This window comes from Thermobia domestica, chromosome 15 (genome assembly GCF_964235325.1).
Source record: "Thermobia domestica chromosome 15, izTheDome1.hap1.1, whole genome shotgun sequence".
NCBI lineage: Eukaryota > Metazoa > Arthropoda > Insecta > Zygentoma > Lepismatidae > Thermobia > Thermobia domestica.
This window is the reverse complement of record NC_137468.1, coordinates 174,077,715-174,095,672: the sequence shown is the minus strand read 5'-3', so window position 1 is coordinate 174,095,672 and position 17,958 is coordinate 174,077,715. Positions and strand designations below refer to the sequence as shown.

General features: G+C 36.9%; 1 protein-coding gene across 2 annotated transcripts in view; it reads right to left on the bottom strand.

Annotated features, from left to right (window-relative positions):
• Positions 1-17,958, bottom strand: part of LOC145671373 (uncharacterized) — a 292,592-nt gene that overhangs the window by 269,370 nt on the left and 5,264 nt on the right. The gene's annotated exons all lie outside the window — the stretch shown is intronic.

The following is a 17,958-nucleotide window of genomic DNA, read 5'->3' as shown; positions in this document are numbered from 1 at the left end:
GGTAATCCATTCTGAATGTAATCACAATTGCAGCATATTGAAAGGTATTAAATACTGTTTCCCCAGTGTCTGTTCCTCAAAGATTGCGCATGCCGCCGCACTCTGTATATATTAAAAAAAATGAAAATGAAATCTTTAAGTTTTACGTCCCACGGTTATGCCGGGTAGGCTACAGGAGAAGGTGATGATGAGAGATGAATGAAATGGTGGAATGAAGAAAGTGGGAGGAAACGGGAGAACCCCGAGGAAACCCACACACATGGTGTTTATATTAAAACAAGTAGAACTGTCATGTGCACGCAACAGGAAAAAATTGTGGTTTTATAGCATGGTATTTTCACAACTAGTATTGAAACCGGAAGTGGCAGTCTATTTCTACCACTTCCGACTTTAATAAAGAGTTAAGGATAACGCTGAAATCTTAATCGATTCCTAATCGATTTCTTAATCGATTCTTAATCGATTGGTATTCTTGCTTAATCGATTGCAATACACCACTTCTGGTAATCTATTATCGTTTTTTGTTCTTTGGTAATCAATACTAAACTGGGAATGGTTGATTTCCACCGCTTTCGGTAGACGGATAATCTCTATCAACAAATTATATATCCAACTTTTGATCCTCCACATGTTGACTACAATTGATGGTGATACACCGGATAGTTTTTGAGACTTTTTCGGAGAAATAGACATGGTCAATATACAGAGTGTTTCCGCTTGTTGATAAAACGCTTATGTTTCTAAAAAAATGTAAAAAAGAACAATAGATAGATAGATTGCTGCATGCATTATTGCGAATATGAAACTGTGGAACTATTGTTCCGTAACATTTCCGACTTACCCGTAACGCATTCACTGCTGTCAGGTCCTACCTTTTACCTATTTTGTAGCCACCTTTAATTCATAGCATACTAGAGAATCATGTTGGGAGCATGTCTCGGAATTATACTCTGTGGGAAATCCGTTGCACACACATTGCGCATTGCTGAAATATGCATTTTTGGATGACAAATTGTATATGCAGTACCATACCGTGGAAAATCAGCACCCGAGGCGAGAGCATACGACGGCGCCCCCGTACATATGAGTGAGATCGACAGAGTAGCCATGAAGCGCAACCGTGATTGGCGCGGTGTAAGAAAATTTTCAAAAAATAAACCCTGCTTTTCCTTGAAATCGAGCACTTTTTATTACTTTTTTCCTTTCATTTTATACATATGCACATACATTTTCCTAACATGAGTAAGATTATAGGGCCATTTCCTAAAGCAGGAAGAGGATTTAAGTACATACTAGTCTGTACTGATCTAAAAGATCCCAAGTAATTTTTCCTCTCTCTTTTGTCTTTACTTCTTTTTTTCCTCCTGAATTTTGCAGGCCCCTTACTTCGGCGCCCGGGGCCGTCGCCCCGCTCGCCACCGCTTCCCACGGCACGCCACTGTGTATGTAGACTTCCTTTACGCTGCTATGGGTCCAATAGTCCAAGCTTTCGAGTTCGAGATAAAACATGATGCAGCGTAACTTTTCCATGCTTTTAGGCAATTCTGGCTGTGAAACTAAGCACTTTCCCCCATTACGAACATTTTTTTTTCTTATTTTTGTGTCAGGAATTAGCTCCCTACGTTGTCAGCTTTTTGAAACACCCTGTGAAACTGTGAACACAGTGTGAAACACCCTGTAAACCAAACTCTAAAAGTTATTTTCCAAACGCTAGAACTTACCTGTACTTGATATTTGTCTGAAAAACGTTAAAGATAAAAAACTTTAATGTGTGATTAATAATTTGAAGTATCTCTGTAATTGTAGTAATTAAAAAGATAACATCCTTCTCATGTTATCTGACACATCCACATCGTCGTTATGAGGTTGTATCGGTGGGAATGACCGCAGCAGTGAGAGCGCTCTTTTCCCTGCTTTGTAGAGGAATGTCCGTTACAGCTGTTCGACTTGTCACCTCATGCGTGGGAATCAACAGGTTGCTTCGGCAACACAATATTAGATAATATCTACTTGTACTGAGATATAAATTTAATGCAAAGTGACTGCTGGTATGTGTCACAGCCGCAAAAGGTCTATTGTTTCCTGACATATACTTTACAGTATTTTTTATTATTAGTATTGATTATACTATCAGTCATTTCAGAACACAATGTGAGAATTATTTGTAACAAATATACAATCACAGGAATTGGTAAATATCGTGTATGAGGACAATTCGTTACTGCTAACGCGGAGGTATATCATTGTGAGAGATATTTCAAAAGGACAAGAAAACACATAGTATTGGTTGGTCGGATGTGACGGAAGAAAAAAAACATATAGGACCTTATGTAGAGTTGTTCTGACGCGTGATTAGTGCCATACTAAAGAGTTTTACTAACATATGTTTCCTGCAGTAATCATCCCTTTAAATGAAAATGAAATGAAATCTTTGAGTTTTACGTCCCACGATTATGCCGGTTAGGCTAAAGGAGACGGTGATGATGAGTAATGAATTAAATGGTGGAATGAAGAAAGTGGGAGGAAACGGAAGAACCCCGAGAAAACCCACGCACACGGTGTTTGTCCACCATAAAGTTCACTTGCTGGGGAAATCATCCCTTTAGTATGAAGCTAATCATATGCCAAAACGACTCTGCATAAGGCCTATAGTGTTGGTTTGATGTGACTAAAGAAAAAAACAAATAGTGTTGACTGGTTGGATGTCACTTTAGAGTCCCTTTCACCACAGAGGCTATATGGAATCGTGACTTAAAGTTGAATCCAAACAACTGTAATACTTTTGAATTTAAATGCTCTCCCAGTGGGTTTCGAAAGCGGGATCCCATGCATATAGTGTGCTAAATACTGTTCTATAGGTATATAAACTGCCAAAATATGGTGACATCTTCAATGGCACCATATTGTGATATACAAACTGCCAATCCAAAACTAATTATTGGTCAAGATTACAATCTTTTGATTCATTTTTTGGTTCATTTCTAAAATTCTTGGCCAAAATCTCAATATTTTGATCCATTTTTTGGACAATTCATGAAGTTCTTGTTACTTACTTGAATCGTGCCCCTTTGAGGTCCAATACCTAATGATTGCAGTTATAGTTTCATACATATGTGGCTTGGTTTAGTTATTTATTTTCGGGGGACACCGTGGCACAGTGATAGAGTGCTTACCTCCGATACATGGGGCCCTTAGTTCGATCTCCGGACAAGTAAGTTTGTAGAGAACAATATCATATCCATGGGTTTTCTCGGGGTACACCGGTTTCCTCCTACTGTGTCATTCCACCAATTTTTCTATCATCATTCATTTGCCATAATCATCCGTCTCTCTTATCCTAAAGACCATAACGTAGCTTGGTCAACTGAATATATTTCAGTTCTTTAGTTTGTAAAACATGACAAAGCGGACTTGAAAACTGAAATTTACAGTTAAACAAACAGTTTCTTCCAGAAAAAATGTTCCGGGGGGCACACTTAGTATTCGGACTGGTACATATTACTTTCACACGGCAGAGCACCGGGGAACAGTGCTCTCCCCAAAAAAACATGTCTGGAGGAAACACTGTAAGCATGACATCACGACGTTATTCTTGAACTACGATCTGCAAATTCCTGAGGGTTCGAAGCGTATTGTCGCGGGTCCGCATTTATCCAACTTCGTTATAAAAATTACGAGTATCATAATCATGTTGCTCAGTTCCAATTAACTTTTATTACAATCAAATAGTAACACTCCGCAATCATGTAAAACGTAAATCAAATAACAATCAAATCCGTGCTGTCTGCAATTGGTTGTTTCAGCTTTATTTCCCTGTTCAATGTTAATATAACACAAGTACTGTAAGAGTAGTACGCATGCAATTTTGCCTATACGAAAATATTTCTTACTTTCTATTGAAGAAATGGCTACGGGCTCGGGAAAATGCATATCATGTTAAGAGTATCCTGGAAATCACAGTCTTTAAGAACCAGTGTGTTATAATATTAGAAAAAAATTATGTTTCAAAGGTATACTAGGTGTTGGTAAATTCAATCTCTACGTGTTAGTTTCTTCTCAACATTAAAGATGAATATTTGTTTGCAATTTCAAGCTCCACAGCCTCTGATGATACTGACGCACAATTTTGTCCTTATACAAAGTCGGTTCACTTAATCTTTTAAAGTACGCAGAATTCGTTAGGATCAAAGTGTTTCATTACGCTCTTTCAAAGGGTGGAAGTCAACGTGCCTAGCATATATTTAAGATGCTTGGATGGTTGTTTGGTTATCTAATAATACGAAGTCTCAAATGGGTTCCTTTCTTCCTGTCTCTCCTTCAAGTTTTAAGGTAATGTTTATTTAGCAATCGGCAGCTGGGAATTGGTTATGAAATGATGCTGCCATAGCTACCTCGGTATATTCAGATGTGGTTATCATAGTTGTTACTGTAGTAACACGCCCTACTTCTAATATTTACGATCGTTTTAATTTCGCAAGTTTGCTGATTTATTGATTAAATTTAACAATGGATTAATTTGCAACGATTAAAATATCTTTCTCGTATATGTGATTATCATACTGGAGAGATCCGGTTTCAATTCTTGGTAGGAGCTCATGTGGTTAGGATTCCATATTAACACATTCACGACCAACATATAAATGCCCAGGTCACGTTTTCTAAATGCCTATGTCAATCATACCTAATTAAAATCTTCCTCAGTTGAAATTATTTTCACTTCTGTAATATGAACCAGGGACGGATCCAGGGATGGTGATCTGGGCGTTTGCCCCCCAGAAAGGAAACTTTGTTATTTTATATACATAAATAAAACTCATCCCAAAGTTTGGAGCCCTTAAAAGTAGCAGTATGACAACCCACCGCCCCTCCCAGAAGTCGGTCCTGGATCCGCCCCTGATATGAACGAGAAATTTTGTACATACCTGCAGATGATGATCTGAATTAAGTTGGATTTGGTACGCTATATAGTTCAATTTAAATCTCACCAAGGTCGTATATAGGAGTGAACGTATTAGGCTGTATGTCGGGTTTACGCTGTTCATGTTTTGGAAGTGATTCGACTCCAGCCTAACCAACGGACCGTTTCAATTGAGCTGGTAGAAGTATCCAATCATCTCTGAGGCAATAGGTCATTCACCAGATGACACTTGTAGCTCATTAATTATTTCATCACTCACTTGAATATCTCACTCGGAGTCATGATGACTCAGTGGTAGAGCGCTACCATCTGGTATGTGGGGTCCTAATTCTATCCCGGCTAAGTAAATCTGTGATACACAACATTTTATCCGTGGATTTTTTCAGGGAGCTCCCGTTTTCCTTCCACATTCGCATTCACCAATTCTTCTATCATCATTCACTTTCCTTAATCATAATATTCCTTAACCTAAAAGGCATAATCGTGGGACGTTAAACTTAATGGGTCTTATGCAGAGTCGTTTTGTCACGTGATTAGTGCCATATTAAAGAGATCGACTAACATATGTTTCCTGCAGTAGTCAGGCCCTTAGTATCACGCTAATCATACATGAAAATGACTCTGCATAAGGCGGCATTTCTTATTCTTAATCATGGTCTCTCTTAACCTAAAAAGCATAAACGTGGGACGTTAAACTGAAAAATCTCATTTACAAGAATATATCGTTAGTTTGATCACCCTGTTTCCTTCTACATTCTCATTCCACAAATTCTTTCATAATCATTCATTTGACTTAATCATTATCTCCCTTAGCCTAAGGGGTATAATCGTGTGGCGTTAAACTAAAAAAAATCATTTACAGAAATATACCGTTGCTCTAATTACGTAATGTTAAATTGAAATTTTAATTTTTTTCATTGTACGATTAGTGAGTAATGTGCTTGTCGAAGAAGGTTATTTGTAGCAACGGAGCTAGGCTGTGTTTTTCCAGGTAGTTTAATCCAACAAACATATATTCCCCAACGTTTCTACGAGAAAATAAATACTGTTATTATCTAGAGAAGGTAAATTCACTTTGCTTACCGTAATTTGTTTAGTATTTCAGATTTTTAATGAAGTTGCGGTGTCCTTACGCACCGAAATACGTTCGCAATACAATCATATGACCCAGGAGACAAATAAAAAAAAAAAGGTAGACAAAGAAAACATTAAAATGTTGTGACGATTATGGTACGGGATTTCTAAAGCTGCTAATGCAAAGAACATACCAGGGGATACATTATTGTGACACATTCTTTGTCCTTCTGCGAAATCATTTAATTGTGCGTTGTTCCAAGTGTAGCAGAATGTTTCCCTTGGCGAGAGATTCATTACGTCTAGTAGGTGTAATACGAGAAATGAAAGTAATAGTTTTTCACTGAAATGAAGACGAAAAAATATTTCCTGCAAACATTTATTTTGTAATTAGTATTTTTTTTGTTGTTGTTTTTTGTACATTTCATCCTGTAGAGCAGCAGTTCTTAACCTATGTTACGCAATCCTTTGGTGAGGTGTGAAGTTACGTAACTCGTCAGCTTAACTTTATATTTGACAAAATGAAATCTCTCAGTTTAATGTTCCACAATTATGCTCATTAGACTAATTGAGACGGATGATTAAGACAAGTGAATGATGATGGAAAAAATTGTGAAATTAGAATGTGGGAGGAAACGCGAGTACTCCGAGAAAACTCACGGACACGATGTTGTCCACCACACTTACTTAGCCGGGGATTGAACCATGGACTCCACACTCCAGAGATAAGCTGTCTACCAGAAATTTATATTTGAAACAAGCTTGCATTCATTTCTGTTTCTACAGGGTGTTTCAAAACAACACCGTCAACGTTTGGGAGGTGATTCCTGACACCAAGATAACACAAAAATTATAGACCAACCTGGGTGCACAAATGCTTCCTTTCGGAGTTATAAGCTGCCAAAAACACGAAAAATGAATTTTAAAGACCCATACCTCTAAAACTATGGGACCTAGCATAGTCGGATCAAGACTTCACTTAGGAACTAATATGTGCGCTATTTAAAAATCCATGTTAAGAATCCTAAGTTACTCAGGGAACATTTGTTATGGAGGGAGATTGGCTACGGAAATATAAATTGATGTAGTCACTAACTATGTCTATAAAAATTGTTGCGGAAGTACCGCAGAATTCTGAAACCTGGATATTTGGATAGGGCACACACTAGTTCTAAGAGAAGTCCTAACCCGACTACGGTAGGCACATAATCTAGAAGCTATGGACCTTTCAAGTTCATTTTTTCATGTTTTCGGCAGCCTATAACTCCGAAAGCAAGCATTTGTGCGCCCAGCTTGGTCTATACTTTTTTTTTTGTCTTATCTTGGTGTCGGGAATCACCTCCCAAACGTTGTTGGTGTTGCTTTGAAACATCCTCTATGTTCCACGATAACTATTCTATAAGGTCCTCGTCTATTTTAATGAAATTCAGCGTGTATTTCCTCAGGATTACAAAATAACCCTGATATTTGAGATTAAAATCAGCCTAGAGTAATAACGTAAAATCAAGTTGAAATCAACTCCAAGGGGGACGGCCCTAGGCAATTTTCCGCCCCGTGCAATGGTATCCTTTACCACCCCTTTTCTCCAGAAAGAAAAAAATCTTAAAAGCCACGATTTTAAGTACGCTACCCCATCATGGATAATGAAGGGGAGGGAAACAGCACTCGCACTCAGAAAGGAATAAACACTACAAATACAACCTCGTTGTGTCTGTTTCTTTTTCTCATTTTAAATACTAATTTATTGTGTTAGTGAAAGATAACGCAAACACATTTGCATAGGAAATATGGTAATCCTTTGTATAGAATTTAATATCGAGCTTCAATCTCAATATATCAGTTTACAATTCCAGTGCAACTAGCTCTTTTATCTTTATCACTTGATTTTCCTTCTACATCTGGTATTTTTTTAAGAACTTGTTTCCACCTTCAATGATAAAGAAATTGTTTGTGACAAAGACAAAACCAGTTTTCATACCAAAACTATGATAACTAGCTAAATGGAACAGGTGTTCGCCATTGTTCGAGAATTGAGTTCTTGTATTTGACAACAATCAAGCAATTCATGCTGGGATTTGTTTTGCCATTTGCTTTAAAACTGCCCATTTGTCCTTAACTAATCCGACCTAAACATGATTAATGAATGTAGTATTCGAATAGGTCAGATTAGTATATTCAACTACTATCATCATGAAGTCTGTTTCTAACAAGAAATATTAATTTAAATAATAGTTATGACTGATTTTGCCGCTCTTCGAAACTTGCCATCCCATGCAAGTGCCATATGGTAAAGCCGGCTCCAAGTGAAATCAACCCTTTTGCATTCTTCCATACTCAGAATCCTGGAAGTATTCTATAGCCTTAAAGGGAATCTACTATATTCTCTGTTCACCTCTCTACATGTGAAAGCCAAAATATTATCATGTTATAACTACTCATTTGGATTTTTAGCCTGTAAGGAAAGAACTGGAAGCAGTTACATAGTTTATTTAATCACATTTTGGAGATACTATTCAAATCAGTGTGTATCTGGTGCTAATGGCGAACGCACAAAAACTATCATGTAAAATCAAGGCTTACTATGGATTGGTCTCTACCAAATTGTATAGCCACCAACAAATTTGGATTAGAGAACTTTTTTTTTTTAGTTTAACGAACCACGACTATACCTTTTACTATAAAAGAATCGTATGAATAACGAAAGTGTAAGATTGTGAAATTAAATATTTTTGTGCTTTCTTACCGGGAATCGAACCCGGAACCACGTATATCGAAAGCACATGCCATAGCCACATTTTTAAAAGACTTTGTTAACAGTTCAATTTATATATATATATATATATATATATATATATATATACAGGGTGGCACAGAAGTAGGTATGCAGTCCCGTACTGATCAGCTCACTGTATTTCATTTAATTTGTATTGTTATTCGTCAGTTTTTTTCTTATTTGTTCTTAAAGCCTTTTTACTTATACCATAAGCTCGGAACGGCCGAAGCAAATAAACCTATAAGCTAGAATGTTATACTTGATCAATGCAGGGGTGTATACCTACTTTTGGGCCACCCGAGTATTGAGAATGACAGCCCTCTATCTATTCCTAAAAAGAACTTAAATTTATGTATGCAAATGGTTAGGATTAGAATTACAATTTAGATTTCTGGGCTTTCAGCATCTATGGCCATGTTAGTCCGTCACTAGGATTAGGATTAGGAATTAGATTTCTGGGCTTTCGGCATCTATGGCCATGTTAGTCCGTCTCTAGGATTAGGATTAGGAATTAGATTTCTGGGCTCTCGGCATCTATGGCCATGTTAGTCCGTCACTAGGATTAGGATTAGGAATTAGATTTCTGGGCTTTCGGCATCTATGGCCATGTTAGTCCGTCACTAGGATTAGGATTAGGAATTAGATTTCTGGGCTTTCGGCATCTATGGCCATGTTAGTCCGTCACTAGGATTAGGATTAGGAATTAGATTTCTGGGCTTTCGGCATCTATGGCCATGTTAGTCCGTCACATATGAGGAATGACGTCCTTCGACGATCATACTATCCGGAGAAAGGTAAGGAAGAAAGGATTGGAAAAGCTGCCTGGGCCATTGTATGTAAGGTACTATCACGACATTTGTCTTGTTTGGATGAGGAAATCCCACAATAACCTCATTCAGGATGGCTGGCCTGAAAAGGACTTCTACACTTTTTCGACCGAGTGTCTCCACCGGGAATCGAACCCGGGACCGCTCCTACCAAAGGTGAAAGCGTTAGCTACTTGTATTGAATTGAGTTCTTCACTAGACCTCGGACTATAAAATTACACTACCAGCTCCAGCTGTAGCGAAGGATTTGAAAGAAAAGATTTCATTATTGTGACCAACAGTTATAATATACATTTCTTTTGACTATTGAAGAATTTAACTGTCTTTACTTAGACCAGTGGTACTCAAGCTAATTCCTATCAAGACACCCATTTTATCTCATCCTCTTGCGAGCGACCTCTTATAACTTCTGGTTTCTAATAAGCTGATGTGGGATTTTTAATATACCCATTGCTGAGATCTGACGATATCCTTCTATATCTGTATCCCTAAAAGCGAATTGATTGAAACTAAATTTGATCAGTTCATTCATATTATAAATATCGAATCCGATCCGTCATATAATTTCAAAATGGAAGCCGTTTGAAAATTTTAAAACTTCATTACTCCCTTAATTTTGGGTCAGATAATAAAAAGAATGAAGTAATTTCTAATTTTTGTTTTCAAAAAACTTGGACAGACGTTGAAAAAGTTATTGAGTATTTTAAATGACTTGATACTGTGCGTCCGAAGATTGAACCGGACATTGCCGCATGCTCAGGTATCTCATTAGCTTTCAATTTTAATAGTATTTCAATATGCAGGTTTTGCTGCATTTCTGTTTTTTGGTATTTCAATATGCAATTCTCAAATAGTTTCATGTCCTACCTTTTTTCTATTTAAAATTGATTTTTAAACAACCATGCACGTGTTGAAAATGTTTATTAGACCTATTTTTTGTTGTTCTTAACAGTATGTATAAAAAATTTTTAAAAAATGTCTATCAGAACAAAATTCAAAATAATATTGAAAAATATTTTCCGGTATAAGATTCTACTTATATTTATCACTTCCGCTTATTTTTGCGAGGCCTCTACGAGTCGCGACCTCCAGGTTGAGAAATCCTGACAGACTATCTGATGTTCTGATGTTTATATTGTTTCTTCGGTTGGAAATTCTATGCCACAATTAGCACATTTCCTCTATTAGCTAACAAGTATTGTTAGCCCATTATATCTTTGGAATAACGAACGATTTCCTAACCAATGAGGGATCATATTATTCATCAAAATGACAGTAAGATCAAGGAGTAGAATTGCATCCTGGTCTCTGTTGAACCAGCAAACAATGTCATAAAAACTAGATTTTGGGATACAACCCAGGCGTTTGGTGTGTTTGCTGCAACAAGTAAAAGCTAGAGACTTTTTTCTTTTCTTTTCTTTTTTTCCTTTTTTTTTTTTTTTTTAATTCCGTCCTGATCGATGGCAAGAGCTTACATAGATGTTTTGCAGCTGTTTGGACTCAAATTTCCATCACAGAAGTAAAAACTGGATATTATGTTTATATGAAAACATTATGTCACATATAAAACCCATTTTCACTTATTTATTTTACTCTTTTTTTTTAAAAAAAGTTTCCCTGTCCTTTTTTCAAATTTTAAAAAAAGTATACTTGCTACAGATGTAAGACTTCATAATGTAGATGACAAAAGCAGACAGTGTGTCTCGTAGAACTGAGAACGTTAAGCTTTTTAATGGATTGCTTAAATGTCCATGTTGCCTGTCTGTTTACTTTCACGCGTACATTTAAAAAGAAGGATTACTTTACTGTTAATCGTTTGTGTCTTTATGTTTGCACTCATGTTGTTTGACGAATCGAATGGATGGAGTGTAGAAGTATAATTGATAGCCAAAGTGCTTTTTATCTGCTTTGTATCTTTTCTGTCAATGACTTTTTCAATATCCTACACATGCGAACGTTGGGCTTGTAAAGAACGTAGCTACAGTGTTTCTTTCAGAAAACATGTGCTGGGTGGGCACTCTAAAACTATGTATTAACAAAGCCTACAGTTCCTTCTTACATTTTACTGCAGTACACGCAAGAAGACGTTCAATTGTCACTTATTCGTTCAAGGTTGGCAGTTACACACATAAGTTATCACCTAATCTCTAAATAAGGAAAAATAGCTTCATCGTGAGTTTTAGAACACTTGCAAAGTATCAGTACTAAAATGTTTATTTTATTTATTTATTTATTTATAGTATTCTAAAACTATTTATATTATACTACTGGTACTATTCTAGTACCTTGTATTAACTTTATTCCGGGGAGCACTCTCAGAACTCCGGAGGTACTCCTACCCTCAAACATGCCCGAAAGAAACACTGTTTATCTGTGTATAACCGAAAACTAAATCCAGACTAGTCAGCTAACACTGGTCACTGCAAATCACTTTCTCTGAGTCTAGCACCTAAAGTACTTGTAGTCGTTCCTGTATTTGAAGCATTAAGAAATAGTCTTAGCCGTTTCTATTCGTATCACAGCGAGAAGTTCCGTGTTATGAATATTTTCCACTCAGATATTCATGTACTGGCAGAAGTTCTTTTGTACACGAAAACAATAACGTCTAGTAAAAAAAAAAAAAAAAAAAAAAAAAAAAAAAAAAAAAACGAAATTTGGGTTGAATTGAGTTGAGTTTAGCACTCCTTACCGCAGCAAGGCTACATGAAAACATGCAGTTGGTTTCTGTGTGTTGCATCCTGAACTAAGACCGAAGTTTTGAAGGACGTGGAGCTCCTACCCACGGCCGGGATTTGAATTCGTTGCAGTTGGCGGAAGCACAGCCTTTCATGTGAGAATGTAGACCGTATTTCACCACGATATCTTGCCTCCCTGCTGTTGTTGTGACTAGCCGCCGCGCCTTTGCTTCATGTGGTCATTGGTTCAATTTCTTGTGGGACAGCATTGAAATTTGAACCCATTTTGTTGGTTCAGATTCCATTGTCGAGGGCCGCGATGGCTCAGTGGTATAGTGTTCACCTCTGGTGTTTGGGGTTCCGGGTTCGATCTCAACCCCCGCCAAGTGAACTTTATGATGGACAAACACCGTGTGCGTGGGTTTCTTAGAGGTTCTCCCGTTTCCTCCCACTTTCTTCATTCCACCATTTCATTCACTTCTCATCATCGTCGTCTCCTTTAGCCTAACCGGCATAACCGTCGGACGTGAAACTCAAAGATTGCATTTAATTTCATTTTTCAGATTCCTTTGTAAGCTGTATTCCCATGTCTCATATAGCCGTGTTACTGAAAAAGAACACTAACCTCTAATTGTCCTCTTTAGCTTATACCCATATAGTTTTAGAACGTTAAATTAAAGATGCCATTTCTTGTCTCTTCTTGGTAAAACTTTTGAAGTCAGATTTGCTTAGTTATGAAACTGTTGGTAGAAGATTGAGAACTGAGAAAAATGATCGGAAACGTGACTTCGTCCAACTGTAAAATTGAACGTAAACAGAATACTGTGATTTTGTAGTGAAAATGATGCTTGAAATATTTCTGATTAGTTTTCTCATGTTTACAGTTTTTAAAAAAAAAAAAAAAAAAAAAAAAAAAAAACCTGTAGAACCAGGAGACCAACTTTTTATATTTGACACTCTAGATTGTAATCAGATTAACGTTTGGCTCCTCTGAACGTGAATAGCATTCAAAATGTTGGTATAAGGCAACAGAATTGAAGTAATGAGAGATGTAGTATGTAAAACATCAGGGAAATAAGATACAATCTACGTAATGCATTTCTCAGCTACGTTATGGAACCTCAATGGATCTTCCGGGTTGGTACTAACTACAGATGCAACTCAATAGATTATCCACGGTTTCAAATCTCAAAACACATAGGAAAATAATGTCATTCTTTGTACTGCAATTGCAACGATGAAATCTTTGTTCCTTTCTATCTGATTTCTAACGTGTACCGGTAGTTTATAAACCAGCTAAAACCATGAGCTCAATTCTTCATTAAATAGGGCAGTTGCATATGTAAAATTGGGCTCATGTTAATATGTTATTGGTGTTAAAAATACTTTAAAGTCGTTTATAAAAAATAAATGACTTTATGAGATTATTAAAAAATACTCATAAAATGCTTCGTGAGGAGTGTGGTACTGTATGGGTTGGAAACATGGGCATTACGCAAATAAGAAAGGACCGGAAGCTTTGAAAGTGTGGGTGTGGAGACGAATTAAAAGAATTAGTTGGATCTAGCTTTAAAGTCGTTTATAAAAGACACAAATGTATTTATGAGATTATAAAAAAATACTCATAAAATGCTTCGTGCAGAGTGTGGTACTGTATGGGTTGGAAACATGGACATTACGCAAATAAGAAAGGACCGGAAGCTTTGAAAATGTGGGTGTGGAGACGAATTGAGAGAATTAGTTGGATCTAGCTTTAAAGTCGTTTATAAAAGACACAAATGTCTTTATGAAATTGTAAAAAAAATAGACTCATAAAATGCTTCGTGTGGAGTGTGGTACTGTATGGGTTGGAAACATGGGCATTACGCAAATAAGAAAGGACCGGAAGCTTTGAAAATGTGGGTGTGGAGACGAATTGAGAGAATTAGTTGGGTCTAACGAAAAACAAATGATGAGAGGGTGTTAGAAATTGTGTGGGAGAATAGAGCGCTTTTAGATATTATTGTGAAAAGGAAGAGAAACTGGTTGGAACATTCCCTAAGAGGAAATTGTACCATGAGGGATGTGCTAGAGGGTATTCTGCTTTGGAGGCTTAAATACTGATTTCCGTGGGTTTTCTCGGAATAGTCCCATTTCCTCCCACTTTCCCCTTCCACCAATTCTTCCATCGTCATTCACTTGCCTTACTCATCGTCTGCCTTAACCTAAAAGGACATAATCGTGGGATGTTAAACTGGAATATTTCATTTAATTTTTAAATACAGATTATAGTGTAATGAATCTACTCTACAATTCATTTCTTTGCTTATCAATAGAATGTAGGAGAACTGATCTGTTTGATTCAGTAAGCAGTTACGCAAAGAAGAAACATTGACACATTTGTGAGTATAATCGTTGTCACTGCATTTCGTTGCGAAAGGATAGACATCTTCCCCTTGTACACACTATGTAAATGTCTTCAATTCATATCAATGGGAAAGCTACGTATTTTCAACTTAATCTTTTCGACATATGTATCTGCATTTCTTGCTCTTGTTGAAAACTATATTGGAAAACGCGAACTCGTGATTGAACGACGTAAACCTTGCTCTTCTTCAAACAAATGAGCAAGAAATCAGAAGGAAATATTCTTTACTATGAAGGCAAGTAATGTATCAACTAGTACGACAATTAACCCTTTCGATATCTATCTATCTATCTATCTATCTATCTATCTATCTATCTATATATATATATATATATATATATATATATATATATATATATATATATATATATATATATATATATATATATATATAGACAGAGAGAGAGAGAGAGAGAGAGAGTAAATCCTGAAATGGTGTTCATTGTATTGTTTTAAAGGGCACTATTTATTAATTACTGCTAGATTTTTGTATTGTTCAGTCGTACATGCATTTCGAAACAGTCTATGTATGTTTTGAGAAGGAGCTCGTCAAGTTGGTGGGGGTCATAACGTCATCTATATAGCTTTCAAGAGTACAACGCAAAGGCGTATTTTGTTCTATCGCAACTGCTGTCCTAAAAGGTTTTATTGGATGAAAGAACACATGTATATGTCATCGACATGACCATCAAATGAAGTGCATATGTTATGACTTCTTTCCACCTCCTTCTGTCCCTTCCCCATCTACAATTTCCTTGTTATTGTTTACTTTGAGTTAAAAGGGACAGGGACAGTTCAAAGAGGTCTAAACTTTTGAGTAAGTATTTAAAAAAAATAACCATTTTCCTCGGATTTCCCCTTTTCAGGTGTATGACATGAATATGCGAATGGTACTAAGGTTGCTTTATTCGGAAGAAAATGAGATACGAACCAAAATCCTAGGATAAATAGTGATGATGCAGTAGCTGCTTGACTGAAAGTCTAAAATTTACCTCAAAAATCCCAAAATACCAAAAGGGTTAATAATAATAATAATAATTCCTATAGTTGTACGAAGATCGTGATCCAGTTTCAGGGTTGGACTTTTCAGTCTTAATCATATAAAATAATATGTGTGTTTGCGTTTGTCTTCAGATTTTCGCATAGAAATGAGTCATTTATAGAGCTCTCAAATTTTCTGCAGAGATGTATCTTCGATAACTTCAATCGATGCGAATCCGTTTTTTTTTCTTTCTTTTTGACTCAATCTCCTTCGTGGTTAAGCGGTTATCGTACGCGCCTTCGACATGGAAGACTCAGGTTCAATTCCCAGCGAGAATCATATGTTTCGAATCTCACATTAAGCTGTAAATCTATGTCTCATATTACCTCGCTGCTAAAAGGGACGCTAAAATCAAAATCAAATCAAATTGACGGAGGATTGGGAGATCAAAAAATATGTAAAAATTATACAGTAAAGCCGTAAAGCCACAGCTCCTATCAAATAGGCAACCCAACCGTTCTTCATGTAGTTCAAGTTGCATACATCTCAGATCTTTTCATTCTTTGAACCGAAAGGAAATCTTTAAGTCTGACGCCCTATTTTTATGCCGGATAAGCTAAAGGAGACGGTGATGATGAGAAATGAATGAAGTGGCAGAATGAAGAAAGTGAGAGGAAACGGGAGAACCCCGGGAAAAGCCACTTACACGATGTTTGCCTACCACAAAGCTCATTTGCCGCGAGCTGGGATCAAACCAAGGACCCCATGCACCAGAGGTGAATGTTCTAGCACTGAGTCACCGCGACCCCATATTTTCAGTCTTTTGCGTTAACCTAACTCTTTCCGTACGAAGAGCAGGCATGTTGGTTGGTCCTAGAATGAATAAGAGCAATACCTTTGCTGCTAATGTGACATATTTCACGTATTCCTTTACTTCCAAAGATTTTGCATAAACATTATTTTTCCGATGCGAATAAGAATAATTTTTGCTCGTGTATAATGCAAGAAAATTCTTGATGCCCAATGTATTAGATACAGAGCTACGTGTATCTTCAATCATGGAATGGATGGTAACGTAGTGAATGTTAGGTTGCGTGTTTCCAATTTCCTCTTTCATGCTTTGATACATGAAGAATGCCTTGAAACTTTCTACTCGGTCACTTTGATACACCATGCTAGCCTGTGTACATGCTACGATAGCACTGTATAATTAAAGAAAAAAAAATGGTAAGTTTAAACTTGAAATCCGACTTTTCTGAGAAGTGTTTCAAGGGCTACCCACTCAGTAGCTTCGTAAAATTTACGAGAAAGAAAAAAATTATGGTGAATGAGATTTGAATACTCGCCACGGAAGCTAACTACACCTGCAGATACAGATGAAGCAGATGAACAACTGCTGTTTGGATATGCCCCATATCTCTCTTGACCTTTTTTTTTTTTTTACTTGACCAAGACACCTAAGATCTTTCGATAGATCGATTGAGAAGATTGGATGCGGATTACAGCTATAGGTAGTATGATCACGTACCGTACTTATAAAGTGTCGTAGCACTCGTTAGTAAAAATCTTTCAGTTTAACGTCCCACGTTTAACGCCCGTTAAGCTAACGGAGACGGATGATTAAAGCAAGTCAATGATGATGGCAGAATTGGTGGAATGAAAATTTGGGAGTACCACTAGAAAACCCCACGGATGAGATGTCAACCACAAACTTCTTGACCGCGCATCGAAACAGGTTCCCCAGATACCACAGGTAAGGGATCTACCACTGAAACACCTGTCCCCTAGCAGTCATTAGCAAAGGTAACAGCAAGGGTGTTTTTTGCCAAGGAATTGCCATGTATCATTCCACTTTATCGCATGTTTAGCGAACTGAAATTCGTATCAGAATAGTCGTTAGATATTTCTTGAGCAGCATGCGAATATCTTCTTTATTTGCATCTTAGTAATGTGGGAGACCCAAGATCGATTCCCAGCGGAAGTTCATGTGGTTCGAATCCCACGTTACGCTGTTGGTCCTAATTTCAGTTAGCCTGGCTGTTGAACGCTAAACTGGAAAATAACAAAGCATCTTAGCAGTATTTTCTGATAGAGCATAAACTCTAACCATGTAACATAACACATTTGCTTTTCATTTTTAGATGAAACATTCCATTTTGTAGTTCTTAAATATATGGAAATGTGTAAATTGGGTTCATAATTCGTAGGTAACAAGTTCTTAAAAGACGAAGCAATAGTATTTATTTTCAACTCGTACGGTTTGCCTACAAAAGGACATATAATTATCTGACAGTGTCCGACA